The 7,860-nt window shown below is 42.6% G+C and overlaps 1 protein-coding gene and 1 non-coding gene across 3 annotated transcripts in view; both read right to left on the reverse strand.

Moving 5' to 3' along the window:
• The window catches only part of Sv2c (synaptic vesicle glycoprotein 2C), a 218,400-nt gene that overhangs the window by 49,539 nt on the left and 161,001 nt on the right, over positions 1-7,860 (reverse strand). The gene's annotated exons all lie outside the window — the stretch shown is intronic.
• Positions 6,123-6,185, reverse strand: Trnaa-agc. The gene has a single exon. It is a non-coding gene; the product is annotated as a tRNA-Ala (tRNA).

The raw sequence follows: 7,860 nt of genomic DNA on the forward strand, positions 1-7,860 counted from the left end.
TATATATATATATTTTAGTTGTCAATGGACCTTAATTTTATTCATTTATTTACACATGGTGCTGAGAATCGAACCCAGGACCTCACACATACAAGGCAAGTGCTCTGTCACTGAGCCCCAGCCCCAGCCCTACATTTCATTCTTGCGTGGATGTTTTTATGTCAGTTTTTGCTATTGAATCATAAGCTTTTTTGATTGTTTTGCATTTACTTATTTTCACTATAAAATTAATCTACAGGGGCTGCCATTTTTCCTTCTATACACTTTTAAATGCCCCTCAAAGAACAAATAATGGAGGCGTACAACAAAAACAGCAAAGAAGTGTTTTCTCCCTGTAGGGTTTGGTAGACAGTAACACCCTCCATCAAAGGATTTCTGATAAGATCTGCAGCTTATAAATGGTCACCACCACACACATAACCACCAAGGAAATAACCATGTATTTCCTGAAACATTTGTATTCTCATTTCATACAAACTGGGAGGTTTGTCCTTAAAATTTCCCAGTGCTCCACAGGAATGGAGAGATCCTGTCCTTAGTAGAAGCATCTGGCATCAACCACAAGTCCTACACGTTTTCTCAGATCAAGCAGTGGGCAGGCAGCGGGAGGGGCCTGCCCTGGCTTCCTGGGGACCTGTAATGGGAACTGTGGGAAACAGTTGTTCTTTTATGTCTCTCTTGGCTCCTGCCTCCTGGAGTCCACTCTGGGCTCCCATCTGTCCTCATGCCCTATAATTCCTCGATCTCTTCAAGTTCACCGCCTCCTCTCAGCATCCGTCCATGGTCTACAACTCACATCTTCCTGCCTGAGAATCTCCTCCCCACCCCCTGCTAGTTGATTATCCACAGTCTCCAGGAGAGGTGGCCAATAAAACCACCTCAACAATGAAATTTGCTGCCCTCCCTGCTCCCATCTTTTCCAGATTCTGCCCAGCAGTATTCCCCTTCTGGCTGCCTTCTATATACAGCTGCCTAGAGTACAAGGTGCTTGGCAACCATGGGCAAGCCTGTTTCTTGACCCTCACATTCACTGTCATTCCAGCTCAGGGATCCTCCCCTTGCACTGTGTGAACAACCGAATCACAAGGGGACTTTGTTGAAAAGGCATAACCCGGCTTCATACTAGAATTGTCTCATTAAAAGGGCTGGACTGTGGTCCAGGGCACCCAGGGTGGGGGGGAACTTAGGCAGAGGAAACAGCTTCCAACCCTACTCCCTCTGCACCTGCCTTTCTTTGTCTAGACTCAGGCTCTTTCCTCTGTCTGGAATGTCCCTTTTTCACCCCAATTCTCTGCCTAGAAGTTTCCCATGAATCCTTTAGGACCCACAGCAAATGTCACTTTTAGAGATATGTAACTTGTCTTTTGTGACAGCTCCTCTGACCTTAGGGGTCCGTGGAAAGAGAGAGAGAGAGCAAGGAGAACATGCTGAACCCTTTTATTGGGGAGAAGCCATTCAAATGAGGTAAGAGGTCAGGTTTCAGGGGGTTGAGACTAGCTTCTTGATGTCTGCTGTCAGCAGGTTGACTGACATCTAGGAAGGCCGTGCTTATCTCATGGGCTGAATGAGGATCAAAGGCTGAGCAAGAGAAGGGGGCACACAAAGGGAGTTTCCATGGAACATTCTATCCCAAACAGGGCAAAGGGTAGGATTACAAAAGAATAGGTGAGTGTAGCTCAATTCCCATGGGTGACGCCTACACCTAGAGCCACGCCTTGCTATCTGAGTTGAGTTAATGCCCAAGTTACCGCTAGACCTGGTACTATCATGCCAGACTGAAGGCAATAATTGGTCAGTGACCCGGGCATTGGGACTTGAAGGCGTCTGCATCCATGGCAGCTCTCAACAAATTGCCAGCATTTAATATCCTCTGTCCTGAAAGAAATACAAATTAAAGCCTCAATGAAATGCCATTCCATGCCTACCTAGCCTTAAATAGGGCAGGGAGCAAGCGTAACTCTTGTGCATGATGGGTGGGAGGGCAAACAGCATGACTTTGGAGAACTGGAGGCTTTTATGTACACACTTCTACTCTGTGACTCAGCAATCCCCATCCTAGGTGTTTACTCAAGAGAAATTAAAGCATAGGCAGAGGTAAGGCTGCTCTAAAAACACTTGTGTAAGAATGTTCTAAAAGCAATCTTTAAAAAAAAATCAACGCCACACAAACACACACACACACACACACACACACACACCAAACCAACAAATAAACTCTGGAAACAACCAAAATGTCCACCTATGGGGTAATGGGGGAATAAATTGTGGTATATATATATAATGGGATGCTATAGGATGCTATTTAGTGATAAAAAGGAAAGAACTACTGATACACACAACACAGATGAATTTTTTAAAACATTCCAAGTGAAAGAAGCCAGAAGATTCCATACTTCATTTAAATAAAATTTCTAAACAGGAAGAACTAATCTTTGGTGATAGAAATCAAAGCAGTTGTTGCGTTCAGGGTGGGAAGAGATTGAAAATGGATGTGAGGGGACTTTTGGGGGAGATGAGAATGTTCTATATCTTGATTTGCGTGATGGTTACATGATATACACAATTGTCAAAATCCATGAATTGTACACTAAAATCCCTGCATTAAAAAAAATATTTAAGTGAAACAGCAGCAGCAAGACTGTATTCCTACAACTATATCATGCTCTAGGCACAGGATTCAATACAAATACTAATCTGACTTGGAATTATTCAAAATCATATTGGTTTTGATCTGGCCCTATTTCAATTGATTATAAGGTTTCATTTACTTCTGAACAGTCAACACTCTTTTTGCTATTTATAGCCAATGTGACCAAAGGTCAAGCTCCTTTCACACCTCTCTAGCCATCACCAAGCTCTCTGTAGGACCAAGACATCTCCTGAAGATGAAGTTCCTACCCAGAAGCAAATGTGTGGCCATTTCTCCTTGCCAAAGGGAGACTTCTTGAGGCTGCTGCCTCCCTGACCACTTCACTGCCTAGAATTGTCTTGAGCAGTCCTCCAGCAGAATCAGATACAGAGGGCATCCCGGTTAACCAAAACACAGTCTACAATGGGGCAAGAGCAGAGTTATTCTTACCAGTTCAAGCCGGTTCTTACTGGTTTTGACCTGAGTGGCCTTTGTGAATACATAGGTGCTTCACCTCCAACCAAACCCTTCACAACCAAACTCCTACATACAACACACATACACACCACACATTACACAAAGCACACACATGTTATATATATACTATACATATACACATCACATAACACCATATACACACTACACACAGTACACATACTACACATACCACACACTGACATTATACACACAGTAAACATACATACCACAACACTACACATACATGCCATATATATTATATATACACACACATACACATGGATTATAGAGAATTTTTAGCTCCAATGGCAGTAATGACTGTGAAGATTAATAAATACGGCTATAGGTTAGTAAGATTAATAAATAAGCAGGAACAGTAAGAAATTTCTTTGCTTAACTGGCTCCCAAAGTTTGGGACACACTTGAATATCTGTGTAGGTTTCCCAAAATCACAAATATCTGGCGTTTGATAACATGCCTAAACAAACAAAAGAGGAATGCTTGGATATAGAAGTAGATTTTTTTTTTTTAAGAAAGGAAAAGGAAAGGTTTTCTGATGGCTAGAGATCATTTTCCTTCAGTGGAAGGCAGGTAAGTAAAAGTTCAAATACTATTGTAGAGACTTGATCCTATATGAGGAGGAACTTGTTTATCAAGCCTGTTTCGTAAATTTTTTGGTCTTGCAAAAGCAAAGTGGAGATGTGAACTAGCCGGTGATTGTTAATTTTAGGAAGTTGTCTAAAAGAGAAGTATAATGACATTGTAAAAGGGGAGACAGATTTTGAAAGACTTGGGAGCAAATAAGATTCATGGAGAAAATGAATTTACTACAAACGACTTTATCTCAGAGTACAATATGCAAAAAGGCAAACCCAAATTTGTTTTAAAAATACCTCAGGAGCACTAGGGTGGCCTGAGTCTTCAAAAGTAACAAAGGTAGGGAAAGCCTCTGGTGAGAAATTAAGATGGATGGACATGAACCACAAAGCTAAAATGTATCCTTTACACTCCTTCTAGGGTATTTTAAAGAATAGTGAACTGCGATGAACCCTAACCAACACTTGAGGGCACCCTGCGCTCACAAGTTACATAGTACTGAGGGTGCATTTTAAAAAGCTCTTTCCTTTTACTTGCAAGTCTAAGGGGAAGTTGAAAGCAGGTCAGACTCTGGGCCTATCTAAAGACAAAAAATCAGGGGAACATGCAGCTCTTGTGATTTTTTTCCTTTCCTCTTTGATTCTCATCGACTGTGTGTATGTGCCAAATTATTTGCTGCACTCCAATTCCAGCTGCTAAGTTTCCCTTCCTGGGGACAGATACAAAGCCTGGGAAGAACAGGTCCTGCCCTCTAGCTCTGAGGCCAGGGACCCAGCCAGAGGCAGCTCAAGCACAAAACAGCCTTGGGGATCCTTGATCTTAAGAACCCAAGCATCAAGCATGTGCTCTCAGAGTAAGGGCTGCAGATCAGAACTTTTTAAAGTGGGAATCTTTGTCCATCATCCCACAAAACCACTTTGAACATTCTCTGCACTCCTCCCATATATCAGAGTTTGAGGGACCAGGAATCCAGAACTTCCATGGGAATCCTTCTAGGAAGACTAGTGAGAAGAAGGACTGTAGTGCTAGGGGAAGGGAGGGGACAGGAGTAGACACGCTAGGGCAGAGGAGGACAGGGCTCACCGGGGTGGAGAACTGGAGAACATGGGAAGATGTATCAAGACTTACCAGTTCTTCATCCAAATCAGTGATATCAGTATAATCAGAGTTCAACAGAGTACATCATGAGTCTCTGACTGAGAAAACAGGCTAAACAAAGACTGTGCTAGGAACCAGTTTTAGGAGGTAAAGCTCTATGGTTTTGATAATTCCTGGCAGAAAAAAAGCTTCCTATGTCTGAAAAAAAAAAAAAAAAACAACCTCTGGCTGTTTGACTTATTAAGAATTAGTGAAACTAACCTAGATGCTCTTTCAACAGATGAATGGATAAAGAAAATGTGGAATATATACACAACGGAATATTACTCAGTCTTAAAGAATGAAATTATGGCATTTGCTGGTAAATGGATGGAGCTGGAAAATATCATGCTAAGAGAAATAAGCCAACCTCAAAAGACCAGAGGCCAAATGTTTTCTCTGATATAAGGATGCTACTTCACCATAAGGAGGGCTTGGTAAGAATGGAGGTACTTTGGATTAGGCAGAGGGGAGTGAAGGGAGGGGAGGGAGTGTGGGAGATAGGATAGTAGAATGAATGGGACATACTTATGAACACATGTGACCTGACTGGTGTAAATTCTACATCATGTACAACCAAAAGAATGAGAAGTAATACTCCACATATGTATGATGTGTCAAAATGTCAGATGTAACTAATTAGCACAAATAAAAATTTTAAAAAAAAGTTAGTGGAGCTAGCCAATAACTTGATGGTTTTTAATCATATTGAGTGATTATTGGTATTATTATCCCCACCCCCCGTATAGTATAGTATAATGGGGAAAACCACAAAGTCTTTAGTTAACAGAGAATTTCCTGAAAGTGAGTGTGAAAAAGTGTAGACAAAGTAAATCCATTTTGGGGTTGGGAGGGAGAGAGAGGACTGAGAGAAAGATTAAAATCAACCCTGTGTCACTCTTGTACCAGGAAAGGGTAGACTTGAATCATGTTACCTGTTTAGAATTCTTTTGATTATTTTTCTTTGCCCTCAAATAGTAGTGTTGTTGTACATGCATGTGTGACAGGTCCAAGAAATATAGAAAATAGAAAATAATTTAGAAGAAGATAAACCCTGAGGCAGGATTCAGTGCCAGCTTAGCCAAAATAATGAGACCCTGTCTCAAAATTAAATTTAAATATAAGAAGGTAAACCACCTCAAGTTTTATTACCTAAAGAGAAACATAATTAAGATTTTGGATTCTGTATAATTCTAGTATTTAATTAAGCCATGAGAAGATTTAGTGAGAGTCTTGGGGAAATTCATTAATAATTGTGTGTATGTGTGTGTGTGTGTATGTGTGTGTCTGGGAATTGAACCCAGAGCCTCCTGCATGCTAGGCAGGTGCTCTACCACTGAGCTACATCTCCAGCTTCCCATTAAGATTTTTGAAATCTGCATCTTGGTTTATGTTACGTGCGATCTGCATGTTTCACATTGAGTGTTTGGGCATATCTGCATCAGACATTGCCTTACAGACCTGGAAATTTCCACAGAAATCAGGCAGTTTATAAGAACTGAAAGAGCAAGATCAAGATAGCTACACCATCATAAAGCTAACCAGCAAGGACTGAGTACTGCCTGTCCACATCACGTCTCGCTGCTGCAGGGCTTTCCAGCACTGCTCCTGCCACGGCTCTCAAGGCACAGAAGACGAAGGAGGGATACATTAGTGCTGTTATTCTGCCATGCTGACTGACTAGATTTATAGATGCATTACCTCTCTACCTCCTGCCAAGACTGATGAGGGAAGCAGTTCAGATTTTTAAAGATCAATGAGAATATTATGCAGCAGTTTTTAAGATAGGGAGAAAGCTGATTTTTTCCTTTCCTTTTTTTTATATACATAGGGATAATAGGGTCTAAATTAAATTATGCCTACAGGTAAAACTGAAAAAATTTTAATGTAGTGCAATTCAATAATTAAGAATCATTCATTTTATCATAATGAAATCCTCATAGTAGGAATAGTAAGATTTCTGGGGCATAGGAGTAGATAGATATGTTGGGAGAAAAGAATAGAACAGTCCTAGAAATGTCTACTCTGGGTTGTCCGTAGCACAGTCAGGGTCAGGGGATTCTAGATGGAGTAGGATGGAACCAAACTTTATGCTCATTAAATCCCAAGGCTTTTTTGAGAAACTGTTCCCTTCCCACACTCCTAAATTATCATTTACATTTTTATCATAGCTCAGAATCTATCTATTGCTAATTAAACTCCTGGCATACTCTAAGTCTTAAACAAAATCCTAACATTGTTCTTTAAAATGGACCCAGTGGAATCTAAATACCACAACAAATAGTGGGGTGCTCCGGAACCTGGAGGAAGGATTTCCATCGCACAAGGATTGGCTACGGGGACTCAAACTCGAGAGATTTGTCGCACAGAGGGTAATACTGCTTATTCAGCAAATCGCCCCGCAGCTAGAGTCTGCAGCGTGCGCTGGGAAACGAGGAGATAGCGACACAGGGATACAGCGCTGCAGTTTCTGCCAGCCGTGCAAGCACCGTACTCAGGGCTGAATTCTGGGTTCAAGACGGGGGAAGGAAGCGGTCCATTTCGGTTCTCCACACCGGTCAGACCACAGAGGAGACCAGCGGCCACCATGTTGGAGAGCTGACGTCACCATCCCTGTTTTCGACTGACTGCAGCTCATTCAGCCATAGAACAGGTAATTTCAGGCTGCCATTCGCCTGCGGCTTGCGGACAGATTGCTTGGGCTCAGTGCCTGGGTGCTTCTTAGAGCCTGCTCTTATCGGAGCGTGCACCGAGCACAGGGCGGCCGAGTTCCGGCTCCTGGAACTGCCCTGGCCCAGGGCTGGGGAGCCCGCGGAGGCTGCTTCTTGGAGCCTGCTCTTATCAGAGCATACACCGAGCACGGAGCGGCCGAGTTCCAGCTCCCGGAACTGCCCTGGCCCAGGGCTAGGAGCCCGCGGAAACTGCTTCTCGGTCCGGGTCCTGCTGAGGGCCGGTCAGGACTCACCCGTTGCTTTGGTTGCCCGGCAAGGGGAACGAAATGCTGCCATTCACATAGGATA

This window comes from Marmota marmota, unplaced genomic scaffold (assembly GCF_001458135.2).
Source record: "Marmota marmota marmota unplaced genomic scaffold, marMar, whole genome shotgun sequence".
NCBI classification, from domain to species: Eukaryota; Metazoa; Chordata; class Mammalia; order Rodentia; family Sciuridae; genus Marmota; species Marmota marmota.